General features: G+C 59.5%; 1 long non-coding RNA gene across 1 annotated transcript in view; it reads left to right on the top strand.

Moving 5' to 3' along the window:
- The window catches only part of LOC147343327 (uncharacterized), a 58,313-nt gene extending 42,462 nt beyond the window's left edge, over nucleotides 1–15,851 (top strand). Inside the window, exon 2 of the long non-coding RNA XR_015156046.1 lies at nucleotides 1–15,851. This exon is cut by the window's left edge and continues 38,178 nt beyond it. This is a non-coding gene — a long non-coding RNA (uncharacterized LOC147343327).

The raw sequence follows: 15,851 nt of genomic DNA, 5'->3' as shown, positions 1-15,851 counted from the left end.
AGGCTTGTGTCCAGAAGCCAATGTTCCTCTCCAGGGGCGACCGGGATCTCGGGGTTGCATTCCAGACGCACCCGGGGAGACAGGCATTCATCTCGAGTGGAAGCAAAGAACCCCGCTCTGCTCTCGAATCGCGACGGGTATCTCTTGGAGCTCACTGGGTGGACTCAAGGGAGTCAAGCCTCCTGAGGCGTTTGGAGAGAGGTCGCGAGATTGGTCTCTAGGCCATGCAGGAGACGAAGGCCCTCATCTCTCGATGACGGGGGAATCTCGGGGTTGTTCTCGAGCGGCGGCCCCAGTGTGCGGTTTCTCACGAGGTACGACGGCGAGGTCAGTGAGCCTCTCGTGGGGCGCCAGGGAAGTCGGGTCTCCATGCGAGTGGCGAGGGGGAGCGCGTCACTGCTCCCGAGCCATGGTAGGGGAATCTGGCCTCGAGACGTGTTGAAGAAGGTCTCTCGAGGTCTTTCTCGGGTTGAGGCAGGAAACCCTGGGTTCCCTCGACTTGTGCAGGTGACCTCAGGGGGCTTCTCATGGTGGCTCTGAGAAGCCAGGGAAACTGGAGGTGGGAGGGGCCTCTCGGGACCCCACTGGGTTTGGTGCATTGGAAGAGGGCCTCATCTCCAGGTGAGGCAGGAACCGCAGGGTACCTCTGATTTCAGACTCCGATCGCAGGGTCCCTGCAGACTGGGGCCAGGAGAGTCAGGCCTCATCTTGGGTTGAGGCATGGAACTCCGCTTGCCTCTCGAGATGTCCCCGGGGAGAGAGGCCGCTTGTCGAGCTGTATTTGGAACCTGGGGTTTTTCCCGAAAGAAGCACGGAAAAACTGCCCCTTCGTGTTGACTTCATTCACAGGGTGGAGTTCGGAGAGGTGTCCGGGCATCGGGTTCTTATCAAGAGGGGACCGGGAAATCGGGGTCCTACGGAATGTGGAACCACCCACGAGGCCACGTCTGGAATGTCTTCGTGAGACCGGCCTCATCCTGAGGTGCGACCGGAAGGTCGGGAACCCCTTGGAGACAAAGCAGGGGAGTCAACCCTCCTGTCCAGATCAGGAGGGGAGAAAGGGCTCAGAGGAGGGGGTGCCGGAAAACCTCAGTGTTCCTCTCGAGGGAGACCGGGATTTCGGGGAACTTTGTGGGTCGCATCAAGGGTGCCAAGTGCCCTTTCGACCTCCAATTCCTAACGTGGGACTTCTCCTGAGGCGCTGTAGCGGGAAAGGGCTTCATCTTGCGATGACGGGGGAGCCACGTGGTTTTTCTCGAGTTTCGGCGGGATTCTCGAGTTACGACGGGGAATTCAGGATGCCTCTTGTGTTGGCCCAGGCAAGTCCAATCTTGCACTCGAGTTGCGAAGGAAAGCTGGGGATTGCTCTCGAGTGACTTCAGGGCCAATAGACCTCATCTAGGCTTGTGTCCAGAAGCCAATGTTCCTCTCCAGGGGCGCCAAGGATCTCGGGGTTGCATTCCAGACGCACCCGGGGAGACAGGCATTCATCTCGAGTGGAAGCAAAGAACCCCGCTCTGCTCTCGAATCGCGACGGGTATCTCTTGGAGCTCACTGGGTGGACTCAAGGGAGTCAAGCCTCCTGAGGCGTTTGGAGAGAGGTCGCGAGATTGGTCTCTAGGCCATGCAGGAGACGAAGGCCCTCATCTCTCGATGACGGGGGAATCTCGGGGTTGTTCTCGAGCGGCGGCCCCAGTGTGCGGTTTCTCACGAGGTACGACGGCGAGGTCAGTGAGCCTCTCGTGGGGCGCCAGGGAAGTCGGGTCTCCATGCGAGTGGCGAGGGGGAGCGCGTCACTGCTCCCGAGCCATGGTAGGGGAATCTGGCCTCGAGACGTGTTGAAGAAGGTCTCTCGAGGTCTTCCTCGGGTTGAGGCAGGAAACCCCAGGTTCCCTCGACTTGTGCAGGTGACCTCAGGGGGCTTCTCATGGTGGCTCTGAGAAGCCAGGGAAACTGGAGGTGGGAGGGGCCTCTCGGGACCCCACTGGGTTTGGTGCATTGGAAGAGGGCCTCATCTCCAGTTGAGGCAGGAACCGCAGGCTACCTCTGATTTCAGACTCCGATCGCAGGCTCCCTGCAGACTGGGGACAGGAGAGTCAGGCCTCGTCTTGGGTTGAGGCATGGAACTCCGCTTGCCTCTCGAGATGTCCCCGGGGAGAGAGGCCGCTTGTCGAGCTGTATTTGGAACCTGGGGTTTTTCCCGAACGATGCACGGAAAAACTGCCCCTTCGTGTTGACTTCATTCACAGGGTGGAGTTCGGAGAGGTGTCCGGGCATCGGGTTCTTATCAAGAGGGGACCGGGAAATCGGGGTCCTACGGAATGTGGAACCACCCACGAGGCCACGTCTGGAATGTCTTCGTGAGACCGGCCTCATCCTGAGGTGCGACCGGAAGGTCGGGAACCCCTTGCAGACAAAGCAGGGGAGTCGACCCTCCTGTCCAGATCAGGAGGGGAGAAAGGGCTCAGAGGAGGGGGTGCCGGAAAACCTCAGGGTTCCTCTCGAGGGAGACCGGGATTTCGGGGAACTTTGTGGGTCGCATCAAGGGTGCCAAGTGCCCTTTCGACCTCCAATTCCTAACGTGGGACTTCTCCTGAGGCGCTGTAGCGGGATAGGGCTTCATCTTGCGATGACGGGGGAGCCACGTGGTTTTTCTCGAGTTACGGCGGGATTCTCGAGTTACGACGGGGAATTCAGGATGCCTCTTGTGTTGGCCCAGGCAAGTCCAATCTTCCATTCGAGTTGAGAAGGAAAGCTGGGGATTGCTCTCGAGTGACTGCAGGGCCAATAGACCTCATCTAGGCTTGTGTCCAGAAGCCAGTGTTCCTCTCCAGGGGCGACAGGGATCTCGGGGTTGCATTCCAGACGCACCCGGGGAGACAGGCATTCATCTCGAGTGGAAGCAAAGAACCCCGCTCTGCTCTCGAATCGCGACGGGTATCTCTTGGAGCTCACTGGGTGGACTCAAGGGAGTCAAGCCTCCTGAGGCGTTTGGAGAGAGGTCGCGAGATTGGTCTCTAGGCCATGCAGGAGACGAAGGCCCTCATCTCTCGATGACGGGGGAATCTCGGGGTTGTTCTCGAGCGGCGGCCCCAGTGTGCGGTTTCTCACGAGGTACGACGGCGAGGTCAGTGAGCCTCTCGTGGGGTGCCAGGGAAGTCGGGTCTCCATGCGAGTGGCGAGGGGGAGCGCATCACTGCTCCCGAGCCATGGTAGGGGAATCTGGCCTCGAGACGTGTTGAAGAAGGTCTCTCGAGGTCTTCCTCGGGTTGAGGCAGGAAACCCCGGGTTCCCTCGACTTGTGCAGGTGACCTCAGGGGGCTTCTCATGGTGGCTCTGAGAAGCCAGGGAAACTGGAGGTGGGAGGGGCCTCTCGGGACCTCACTGGGTTTGGTGCATTGGAAGAGGGCCTCATCTCCAGTTGAGGCAGGAACCGCAGGCTACCTCTGATTTCAGACTCCGATCGCAGGCTCCCTGCAGACTGGGGACAGGAGAGTCAGGCCTCGTCTTGGGTTGAGGCATGGAACTCCGCTTGCCTCTCGAGATGTCCCCGGGGAGAGAGGCGGCTTGTCGAGCTGTATTTGGAACCTGGGGTTTTTCCCGAACGATGCACGGAAAAACTGCCCCTTCGTGTTGACTTCATTCACAGGGTGGAGTTCGGAGAGGTGTCCGGGCATCGGGTTCTTATCAAGAGGGGACCGGGAAATCGGGGTCCTACGGAATGTGGAACCACCCACGAGGCCACGTCTGGAATGTCTTCGTGAGACCGGCCTCATCCTGAGGTGCGACCGGAAGGTCGGGAACCCCTTGCAGACAAAGCAGGGGAGTCGACCCTCCTGTCCAGATCAGGAGGGGAGAAAGGGCTCAGAGGAGGGGGTGCCGGAAAACCTCAGTGTTCCTCTCGAGGGAGACCGGGATTTCGGGGAACTTTGTGGGTCGCATCAGGGGTGCCAAGTGCCCTTTCGACCTCCAATTCCTAACGTGGGACTTCTCCTGAGGCGCTGTAGCGGGAAAGGGCTTCATCTTGCGATGACGGGGGAGCCACGTGGTTTTTCTCGAGTTACGGCGGGATTCTCGAGTTACGACGGGGAATTCAGGATGCCTCTTGTGTTGGCCCAGGCAAGTCCAATCTTCCATTCGAGTTGCGAAGGAAAGCTGGGCATTGCTCTCGAGTGACTGCAGGGCCAATAGACCTCATCTAGGCTTGTGTCCAGAAGCCAATGTTCCTCTCCAGGGGCGACAGGGATCTCGGGGTTGCATTCCAGACGCACCCGGGGAGACAGGCATTCATCTCGAGTGGAAGCAAAGAACCCCGCTCTGCTCTCGAATCGCGACGGGTATCTCTTGGAGCTCACTGGGTGGACTCAAGGGAGTCAAGCCTCCTGAGGCGTTTGGAGAGAGGTCGCGAGATTGGTCTCTAGGCCATGCAGGAGACGAAGGCCCTCATCTCTCGATGACGGGGGAATCTCGGGGTTGTTCTCGAGCGGCGGCCCCAGTGTGCGGTTTCTCACGAGGTACGACGGCGAGGTCAGTGAGCCTCTCGTGGGGCGCCAGGGAAGTCGGGTCTCCATGCGAGTGGCGAGGGGGAGCGCGTCACTGCTCCCGAGCCATGGTAGGGGAATCTGGCCTCGAGACGTGTTGAAGAAGGTCTCTCGAGGTCTTCCTCGGGTTGAGGCAGGAAACCCCAGGTTCCCTCGACTTGTGCAGGTGACCTCAGGGGGCTTCTCATGGTGGCTCTGAGAAGCCAGGGAAACTGGAGGTGGGAGGGGCCTCTCGGGACCCCACTGGGTTTGGTGCATTGGAAGAGGGCCTCATCTCCAGTTGAGGCAGGAACCGCAGGCTACCTCTGATTTCAGACTCCGATTGCAGGCTCCCTGCAGACTGGGGACAGGAGAGTCAGGCCTCGTCTTGGGTTGAGGCATGGAACTCCGCTTGCCTCTCGAGATGTCCCCGGGGAGAGAGGCCGCTTGTCGAGCTGTATTTGGAACCTGGGGTTTTTCCCGAACGATGCACGGAAAAACTGCCCCTTCGTGTTGACTTCATTCACAGGGTGGAGTTCGGAGAGGTGTCCGGGCATCGGGACCGGGAAATCAGGGTCCTAAGGAATGTGGAACCACCCACGAGGCCACGTCTGGAATGTCTTGGTGAGACCGGCCTCATCCTGAGGTGCGACCGGAAGGTCGGGAACCCCTTCCAGACAAAGCAGGGGAGTCGACCCTCCTGTCCAGATCAGGAGGGGAGAAAGGGCTCAGAGGAGGGGGTGCCGGAAAACCTCAGTGTTCCTCTCGAGGGAGACCGGGATTTCGGGGAACTTTGTGGGTCGCATCAAGGGTGCCAAGTGCCCTTTCGACCTCCAGTTCCTAACGTGGGACTTCTCCTGAGGCGCTGTAGCGGGAAAGGGCTTCATCTTGCGATGACGGGGGAGCCACGTGGTTTTTCTCGAGTTACGGCGGGATTCTCGAGTTACGACGGGGAATTCAGGATGCCTCTTGTGTTGGCCAAGGCAAGTCCAGTCTTCCATTCGAGTTGCGAAGGAAAGCTGGGGATTGCTCTCGAGTGACTGCAGGGCCAATAGACCTCATCTAGGCTTGTGTCCAGAAGCCAATGTTCCTCTCCAGGGGCGACAGGGATCTCGGGGTTGCGTTCCAGACGCACCCGGGGAGACAGGCATTCATCTCGAGTGGAAGCAAAGAACCCCGCTCTGCTCTCGAATCGCGACGGGTATCTCTTGGAGCTCACTGGGTGGACTCAAGGGAGTCAAGCCTCCTGAGGCGTTTGGAGAGAGGTCGCGAGATTGGTCTCCAGGCCATGCAGGAGACGAAGGCCCTCATCTCTCGATGACGGGGGAATCTCGGGGTTGTTCTCGAGCGGCGGCCCCAGTGTGCGGTTTCTCACGAGGTACGACGGCGAGGTCAGTGAGCCTCTCGTGGGGCGCCAGGGAAGTCGGGTCTCCATGCGAGTGGCGAGGGGGAGCGCGTCACTGTTCCCGAGCCATGGTAGGGGAATCTGGCCTCGAGACGTGTTGAAGAAGGTCTCTCGAGGTCTTTCTCGGGTTGAGGCAGGAAACCCTGGGTTCCCTCGACTTGTGCAGGTGACCTCAGGGGGCTTCTCATGGTGGCTCTGAGAAGCCAGGGAAACTGGAGGTGGGAGGGGCCTCTCGGGACCCCACTGGGTTTGGTGCATTGGAAGAGGGCCTCATCTCCAGTTGAGGCAGGAACCGCAGGGTACCTCTCATTTCAGACTCCGATCGCAGGGTCCCTGCAGACTGGGGACAGGAGAGTCAGGCCTCGTCTTGGGTTGAGGCATGGAACTCCGCTTGCCTCTCGAGATGTCCCCGGGGAGAGAGGCCGCTTGTCGAGCTGTATTTGGAACCTGGGGTTTTTCCCGAACGATGCACGGAAAAACTGCCCCTTCGTGTTGACTTCATTCACAGGGTGGAGTTCGGAGAGGTGTCCGGGCATCGGGACCGGGAAATCAGGGTCCTACGGAATGTGGAACCAACCACGAGGCCAAGTCTGGAATGTCTTCGTGAGACCGGCCTCATCCTGAGGTGCGACCGGAAGGTCGGGAACCCCTTGCAGACAAAGCAGGGGAGTCGACCCTCCTGTCCAGATCAGGAGGGGAGAAAGGGCTCAGAGGAGGGGGTGCCGGAAAACCTCAGTGTTCCTCTCGAGGGAGACCAGGATTTCGGGGAACTTTGTGGGTCGCATCAAGGGTGCCAAGTGCCCTTTCGACCTCCAATTCCTAACGTGGGACTTCTCCTGAGGCGCTGTAGCGGGAAAGGGCTTCATCTTGCGATGACGGGGGAGCCACATGGTTTTTCTCGAGTTTCGGCGGGATTCTCGAGTTACGTCGGGGAATTCAGGATGCCTCTTGTGTTGGCCCAGGCAAGTCCAATCTTCCACTCGAGTTGCGAAGGAAAGCTGGGCATTGCTCTCGAGTGACTGCAGGGCCAATAGACCTCATCTAGGCTTGTGTCCAGAAGCCAATGTTCCTCTCCAGGGGCGACAGGGATCTCGGGGTTGCATTCCAGACGCACCCGGGGAGACAGGCATTCATCTCGAGTGGAAGCAAAGAACCCCGCTCTGCTCTCGAATCGCGACGGGTATCTCTTGGAGCTCACTGGGTGGACTCAAGGGAGTCAAGCCTCCTGAGGCGTTTGGAGAGAGGTCGCGAGATTGGTCTCTAGGCCATGCAGGAGACGAAGGCCCTCATCTCTCGATGACGGGGGAATCTCGGGGTTGTTCTCGAGCGGCGGCCCCAGTGTGCGGTTTCTCACGAGGTACGACGGCGAGGTCAGTGAGCCTCTCGTGGGGCGCCAGGGAAGTCGGGTCTCCATGCGAGTGGCGAGGGGGAGCGCGTCACTGGTCCCGAGCCATGGTAGGGGAATCTGGCCTCGAGACGTGTTGAAGAAGGTCTCTCGAGGTCTTTCTCGGGTTGAGGCAGGAAACCCTGGGTTCCCTCGACTTGTGCAGGTGACCTCAGGGGGCTTCTCATGGTGGCTCTGAGAAGCCAGGGAAACTGGAGGTGGGAGGGGCCTCTCGGGACCCCACTGGGTTTGGTGCATTGGAAGAGGGCCTCATCTCCAGTTGAGGCAGGAACCGCAGGGTACCTCTCATTTCAGACTCCGATCGCAGGGTCCCTGCAGACTGGGGACAGGAGAGTCAGGCCTCGTCTTGGGTTGAGGCATGGAACTCCGCTTGCCTCTCGAGATGTCCCCGGGGAGAGAGGCGGCTTGTCGAGCTGTATTTGGAACCTGGGGTTTTTCCCGAACGATGCACGGAAAAACTGCCCCTTCGTGTTGACTTCATTCACAGGGTGGAGTTCGGAGAGGTGTTCGGGCATCGGGTTCTTATCAAGAGGGGACCGGGAAATCGGGGTCCTACGGAATGCGGAACCACCCACGAGGCCACGTCTGGAATGTCTTCGTGAGACCGGCCTCATCCTGAGGTGCGATCGGAAGGTCGGGAACCCCTTGCAGACAAAGCAGGGGCGTCGACCCTCCTGTCCAGATCAGGAGGGGAGAAAGGGCTCAGAGGAGGGGGTGCCGGAAAACCTCTGTGTTCCTCTCGAGGGAGACCGGGATTTCGGGGAACTTTGTGGGTCGCATCAAGGGTGCCAAGTGCCCTTTCGACCTCCAATTCCTAACGTGGGACTTCTCCTGAGGCGCTGTAGCGGGAAAGGGCTTCATCTTGCGATGACGGGGGAGCCACGTGGTTTTTCTCGAGTTACGGCGGGATTCTCGAGTTACGACGGGGAATTCAGGATGCCTCTTGTGTTGGCCCAGGCAAGTCCAATCTTCCTCTCGAGTTGCGAAGGAAAGCTGGGGATTGCTCTCGAGTGACTGCAGGGCCAATAGACCTCATCTAGGCTTGTGTCCAGAAGCCAATGTTCCTCTCCAGGGGCGACAGGGATCTCGGGGTTGCATTCCAGACGCACCCGGGGAGACAGGCATTCATCTCGAGTGGAAGCAAAGAACCCCGCTCTGCTCTCGAATCGCGACGGGTATCTCTTGGAGCTCACTGGGTGGACTCAAGGGAGTCAAGCCTCCTGAGGCGTTTGGAGAGAGGTCGCGAGATTGGTCTCTAGGCCATGCAGGAGACGAAGGCCCTCATCTCTCGATGACGGGGGAATCTCGGGGTTGTTCTCGAGCGGCGGCCCCAGTGTGCGGTTTCTCACGAGGTACGAAGGCGAGGTCAGTGAGCCTCTCGTGGGGCGCCAGGGAAGTCGGGTCTCCATGCGAGTGGCGAGGGGGAGCGCGTCACTGGTCCCGAGCCATGGTAGGGGAATCTGGCCTCGAGACGTGTTGAAGAAGGTCTCTCGAGGTCTTTCTCGGGTTGAGGCAGGAAACCCTGGGTTCCCTCGACTTGTGCAGGTGACCTCAGGGGGCTTCTCATGGTGGCTCTGAGAAGCCATGGAAACTGGAGGTGGGAGGGGCCTCTCGGGACCTCACTGGGTTTGGTGCATTGGAAGAGGGCCTCATCTCCAGTTGAGGCAGGAACCGCAGGGTACCTCTCATTTCAGACTGCGATCGCAGGGTCCCTGCAGACTGGCGACAGGAGAGTCAGGCCTCGTCTTGGGTTAAGGCATGGAACTCCGCTTGCCTCTCGAGATGTCCCCGGGGAGAGAGGCCGCTTGTCGAGCTGTATTTGGAACCTGGGGTTTTTCCCGAACGATGCACGGAAAAACTGCCCCTTCGTGTTGACTTCATTCACAGGGTGGAGTTCGGAGAGGTGTCCGGGCATCGGGTTCTTATCAAGAGGGGACCAGGAAATCGGGGTCCTACGGAATGTTGAACCACCCACGAGGCCACGTCTGGAATGACTTCGAGAGACCGGCCTCATCCTGAGGTGCGACCGGAAGGTCGGGAACCCCTTGCAGACAAAGCAGGGGAGTCGACCCTCCTGTCCAGATCAGGAGGGGAGAAAGGGCTCAGAGGAGGGGGTGCCGGAAAACCTCAGTGTTCCTCTCGAGGGAGACCGGGATTTCGGGGAACTTTGTGGGTCGCATCAAGGGTGCCAAGTGCCCTTTCGACCTCCAATTCCTAACGTGGGACTTCTCCTGAGGCGCTGTAGCGGGAAAGGGCTTCATCTTGCGATGACGGGGGAGCCACGTGGTTTTTCTCGAGTTACGGCGGGATTCTCGAGTTACGACTGGGAATTCAGGATGCCTCTTGTGTTGGCCCAGGCAAGTCCAATCTTCCACTCGAGTTGCGAAGGAAAGCTGGGGATTGCTCTCGAGTGACTGCAGGGCCAATAGACCTCATCTAGGCTTGTGTCCAGAAGCCAATGTTCCTCTCCAGGGGCGACAGGGATCTCGGGGTTGCATTCCAGACGCACCCGGGGAGACAGGCATTCATCTCGAGTGGAAGCAAAGAACCCCGCTCTGCTCTCGAATCGCGACGGGTATCTCTTGGAGCTCACTGGGTGGACTCAAGGGAGTCAAGCCTCCTGAGGCGTTTGGAGAGAGGTCGCGAGATTGGTCTCTAGGCCATGCAGGAGACGAAGGCCCTCATCTCTCGATGACGGGGGAATCTCGGGGTTGTTCTCGAGCGGCGGCCCCAGTGTGCGGTTTCTCACGAGGTACGACGGCGAGGTCAGTGAGCCTCTCGTGGGGCGCCAGGGAAGTCGGGTCTCCATGCGAGTGGCGAGGGGGAGCGCGTCACTGCTCCCGAGCCATGGTAGGGGAATCTGGCCTCGAGACGTGTTGAAGAAGGTCTCTCGAGGTCTTTCTCGGGTTGAGGCAGGAAACCCTGGGTTCCCTCGACTTGTGCAGGTGACCTCAGGGGGCTTCTCATGGTGGCTCTGAGAAGCCAGGGAAACTGGAGGTGGGAGGGGCCTCTCGGGACCCCACTGGGTTTGGTGCATTGGAAGAGGGCCTCATCTCCAGTTGAGGCAGGAACCGCAGGGTACCTCTCATTTCAGACTCCGATCGCAGGGTCCCTGCAGACTGGGGACAGGAGAGTCAGGCCTCGTCTTGGGTTGAGGCATGGAACTCCGCTTGCCTCTCGAGATGTCCCCGGGGAGAGAGGTCGCTTGTCGAGCTGTATTTGGAACCTGGGGTTTTTTTCCGAACGAGGCACGGAAAAACTGCCCCTTCGTGTTGACTTCATTCACAGGGTGGAGTTCGGAGAGGTGTCCGGGCATCGGGTTCTTATCAAGAGGGGACCGGGAAATCGGGGTCCTACGGAATGCGGAACCACCCAGGAGGCCACGTCTGGAATGTCTTCGTGAGACCGGCCTCATCCTGAGGTGCGACCGGAAGGTCGGGAACCCCTTGCAGACAAAGCAGGGGAGTCGACCCTCCTGTCCAGATCAGGAGGGGAGAAAGGGCTCAGAGGAGGGGGTGCCGGAAAACCTCAGTGTTCCTCTCGAGGGAGACCGGGATTTCGGGGAACTTTGTGGGTCGCATCAAGGGTGCCAAGTGCCCTTTCGACCTCCAATTCCTAACGTGGGACTTCTCCTGAGGCGCTGTAGCGGGAAAGGTCTTCATCTTGCGATGACGGGGGAGCCACGTGGTTTTTCTCGAGTTACGGCGGGATTCTCGAGTTACGACGGGGAATTCAGGATGCCTCTTGTGTTGGCCCAGGCAAGTCCAATCTTCCATTCGAGTTGCGAAGGAAAGCTGGGGATTGCTCTCGAGTGACTGCAGGGCCAATAGACCTCATCTAGGCTTGTGTCCAGAAGCCAATGTTCCTCTCCAGGGGCGACAGGGATCTCGGGGTTGCATTCCAGACGCACCCGGGGAGACAGGCATTCATCTCGAGTGGAAGCAAAGAACCCCGCTCTGCTCTCGAATCGCGACGGGTATCTCTTGGAGCTCACTGGGGGACTCAAGGGAGTCAAGCCTCCTGAGGCGTTTGGAGAGAGGTCGCGAGATTGGTCTCTAGGCCATGCAGGAGACGAAGGCCCTCATCTCTCGATGACGGGGGAATCTCGGGGTTGTTCTCGAGCGGCGGCCCCAGTGTGCGGTTTCTCACGAGGTACGAAGGCGAGGTCAGTGAGCCTCTCGTGGGGCGCCAGGGAAGTCGGGTCTCCATGCGAGTGGCGAGGGGGAGCGCGTCACTGCTCCCGAGCCATGGTAGGGGAATCTGGCCTCGAGACGTGTTGAAGAAGGTCTCTCGAGGTCTTTCTCGGGTTGAGGCAGGAAACCCTGGGTTCCCTCGACTTGTGCAGGTGACCTCAGGGGGCTTCTCATGGTGGCTCTGAGAAGCCAGGGAAACTGGAGGTGGGAGGGGCCTCTCGGGACCCCACTGGGTTTGGTGCATTGGAAGAGGGCCTCATCTCCAGTTGAGGCAGGAACCGCAGGGTACCTCTCATTTCAGACTCCGATCGCAGGGTCCCTGCAGACTGGGGACAGGAGAGTCAGGCCTCGTCTTGGGTTGAGGCATGGAACTCCGCTTGCCTCTCGAGATGTCCCCGGGGAGAGAGGCCGCTTGTCGAGCTGTATTTGGAACCTGGGGTTTTTCCCGAACGATGCACGGAAAAACTGCCCCTTCGTGTTGACTTCATTCACAGGGTGGAGTTCGGAGAGGTGTCCGGGCATCGGGACCGGGAAATCAGGGTCCTACGGAATGTGGAACCAACCACGAGGCCAAGTCTGGAATGTCTTCGTGAGACCGGCCTCATCCTGAGGTGCGACCGGAAGGTCGGGAACCCCTTGCAGACAAAGCAGGGGAGTCGACCCTCCTGTCCAGATCAGGAGGGGAGAAAGGGCTCAGAGGAGGGGGTGCCGGAAAACCTCAGTGTTCCTCTCGAGGGAGACCAGGATTTCGGGGAACTTTGTGGGTCGCATCAAGGGTGCCAAGTGCCCTTTCGACCTCCAATTCCTAACGTGGGACTTCTCCTGAGGCGCTGTAGCGGGAAAGGGCTTCATCTTGCGATGACGGGGGAGCCACATGGTTTTTCTCGAGTTTCGGCGGGATTCTCGAGTTACGACGGGGAATTCAGGATGCCTCTTGTGTTGGCCCAGGCAAGTCCAATCTTCCACTCGAGTTGCGAAGGAAAGCTGGGGATTGCTCTCGAGTGACTGCAGGGCCAATAGACCTCATCTAGGCTTGTGTCCAGAAGCCAATGTTCCTCTCCAGGGGCGACAGGGATCTCGGGGTTGCATTCCAGACGCACCCGGGGAGACAGGCATTCATCTCGAGTGGAAGCAAAGAACCCCGCTCTGCTCTCGAATCGCGACGGGTATCTCTTGGAGCTCACTGGGTGGACTCAAGGGAGTCAAGCCTCCTGAGGCGTTTGGAGAGAGGTCGCGAGATTGGTCTCTAGGCCATGCAGGAGACGAAGGCCCTCATCTCTCGATGACGGGGGAATCTCGGGGTTGTTCTCGAGCGGCGGCCCCAGTGTGCGGTTTCTCACGAGGTACGACGGCGAGGTCAGTGAGCCTCTCGTGGGGCGCCAGGGAAGTCGGGTCTCCATGCGAGTGGCGAGGGGGAGCGCGTCACTGCTCCCGAGCCATGGTAGGGGAATCTGGCCTCGAGACGTGTTGAAGAAGGTCTCTCGAGGTCTTTCTCGGGTTGAGGCAGGAAACCCTGGGTTCCCTCGACTTGTGCAGGTGACCTCAGGGGGCTTCTCATGGTGGCTCTGAGAAGCCAGGGAAACTGGAGGTGGGAGGGGCCTCTCGGGACCCCACTGGGTTTGGTGCATTGGAAGAGGGCCTCATCTCCAGTTGAGGCAGGAACCGCAGGGTACCTCTCATTTCAGACTCCGATCGCAGGGTCCCTGCAGACTGGGGACAGGAGAGTCAGGCCTCGTCTTGGGTTGAGGCATGGAACTCCGCTTGCCTCTCGAGATGTCCCCGGGGAGAGAGGCGGCTTGTCGAGCTGTATTTGGAACCTGGGGTTTTTCCCGAACGATGCACGGAAAAACTGCCCCTTCGTGTTGACTTCATTCACAGGGTGGAGTTCGGAGAGGTGTTCGGGCATCGGGTTCTTATCAAGAGGGGACCGGGAAATCGGGGTCCTACGGAATGCGGAACCACCCACGAGGCCACGTCTGGAATGTCTTCGTGAGACCGGCCTCATCCTGAGGTGCGACCGGAAGGTCGGGAACCCCTTGCAGACAAAGCAGGGGCGTCGACCCTCCTGTCCAGATCAGGAGGGGAGAAAGGGCTCAGAGGAGGGGGTGCCGGAAAACCTCTGTGTTCCTCTCGAGGGAGACCGGGATTTCGGGGAACTTTGTGGGTCGCATCAAGGGTGCCAAGTGCCCTTTCGACCTCCAATTCCTAACGTGGGACTTCTCCTGAGGCGCTGTAGCGGGAAAGGGCTTCATCTTGCGATGACGGGGGAGCCACGTGGTTTTTCTCGAGTTACGGCGGGATTCTCGAGTTACGACGGGGAATTCAGGATGCCTCTTGTGTTGGCCCAGGCAAGTCCAATCTTCCACTCGAGTTGCGAAGGAAAGCTGGGGATTGCTCTCGAGTGACTGCAGGGCCAATAGACCTCATCTAGGCTTGTGTCCAGAAGCCAATGTTCCTCTCCAGGGGCGACAGGGATCTCGGGGTTGCATTCCAGACGCACCCGGGGAGACAGGCATTCATCTCGAGTGGAAGCAAAGAACCCCGCTCTGCTCTCGAATCGCGACGGGTATCTCTTGGAGCTCACTGGGTGGACTCAAGGGAGTCAAGCCTCCTGAGGCGTTTGGAGAGAGGTCGCGAGATTGGTCTCTAGGCCATGCAGGAGACGAAGGCCCTCATCTCTCGATGACGGGGGAATCTCGGGGTTGTTCTCGAGCGGCGGCCCCAGTGTGCGGTTTCTCACGAGGTACGACGGCGAGGTCAGTGAGCCTCTCGTGGGGCGCCAGGGAAGTCGGGTCTCCATGCGAGTGGCGAGGGGGAGCGCGTCACTGCTCCCGAGCCATGGTAGGGGAATCTGGCCTCGAGACGTGTTGAAGAAGGTCTCTCGAGGTCTTTCTCGGGTTGAGGCAGGAAACCCTGGGTTCCCTCGACTTGTGCAGGTGACCTCAGGGGGCTTCTCATGGTGGCTCTGAGAAGCCAGGGAAACTGGAGGTGGGAGGGGCCTCTCGGGACACCACTGGGTTTGGTGCATTGGAAGAGGGCCTCATCTCCAGTTGAGGCAGGAACCGCAGGGTACCTCTCATTTCAGACTCCGATCGCAGGGTCCCTGCAGACTGGGGACAGGAGAGTCAGGCCTCGTCTTGGGTTGAGGCATGGAACTCCGCTTGCCTCTCGAGATGTCCCCGGGGAGAGAGGCGGCTTGTCGAGCTGTATTTGGAACCTGGGGTTTTTCCCGAACGATGCACGGAAAAACTGCCCCTTCGTGTTGACTTCATTCACAGGGTGGAGTTCGGAGAGGTGTCCGGGCATCGGGTTCTTCTCAAGAGGGGACCGGGAAATCGGGGTCCTACGGAATGCGGAACCACCCACGAGGCCACGTCTGGAATGTCTTCGTGAGACCGGCCTCATCCTGAGGTGCGACCGGAAGGTCGGGAACCCCTTGCAGACAAAGCAGGGGAGTCGACCCTCCTGTCCAGATCAGGAGGGGAGAAAGGGCTCAGAGGAGGGGGTGCCGGAAAACCTCAGTGTTCCTCTCGAGGGAGACCGGGATTTCGGGGAACTTTGTGGGTCGCATCAAGGGTGCCAAGTGCCCTTTCGACCTCCAATTCCTAACGTGGGACTTCTCCTGAGGCGCTGTAGCGGGAAAGGGCTTCATCTTGCGATGACGGGGGAGCCACGTGGTTTTTCTCGAGTTTCGGCGGGATTCTCGAGTTACGACGGGGAATTCAGGATGCCTCTTGTGTTGGCCCAGGCAAGTCCAATCTTCCACTCGAGTTGCGAAGGAAAGCTGGGGATTGCTCTCGAGTGACTGCAGGGCCAATAGACCTCATCTAGGCTTGTGTCCAGAAGCCAATGTTCCTCTCCAGGGGCGACAGGGATCTCGGGGTTGCATTCCAGACGCACCCGGGGAGACAGGCATTCATCTCGAGTGGAAGCAAAGAACCCCGCTCTGCTCTCGAATCGCGACGGGTATCTCTTGGAGCTCACTGGGTGGACTCAAGGGAGTCAAGCCTCCTGAGGCGTTTGGAGAGAGGTCGCGAGATTGGTCTCTAGGCCATGCAGGAGACGAAGGCCCTCATCTCTCGATGACGGGGGAATCTCGGGGTTGTTCTCGAGCGGCGGCCCCAGTGTGCGGTTTCTCACGAGGTACGACGGCGAGGTCAGTGAGCCTCTCGTGGGGCGCCAGGGAAGTCGGGTCTCCATGCGAGTGGCGAGGGGGAGCGCGTCACTGCTCCCGAGCCATGGTAGGGGAATCTGGCCTCGAGACGTGTTGAAGAAGGTCTCTCGAGGTCTTTCTCGGGTTGAGGCAGGAAACCCTGGGTTCCCTCGAC

Source organism: Bos grunniens, chromosome 27 (genome assembly GCF_055505025.1).
Source record: "Bos grunniens cultivar Pamir isolate PY7600 chromosome 27, Bosgru_T2T1.0, whole genome shotgun sequence".
Taxonomy (NCBI): Eukaryota; Metazoa; Chordata; class Mammalia; order Artiodactyla; family Bovidae; genus Bos; species Bos grunniens.
Note: the sequence above shows the minus strand (reverse complement) of the source record. Positions and strands in the feature narration are given on the sequence as shown.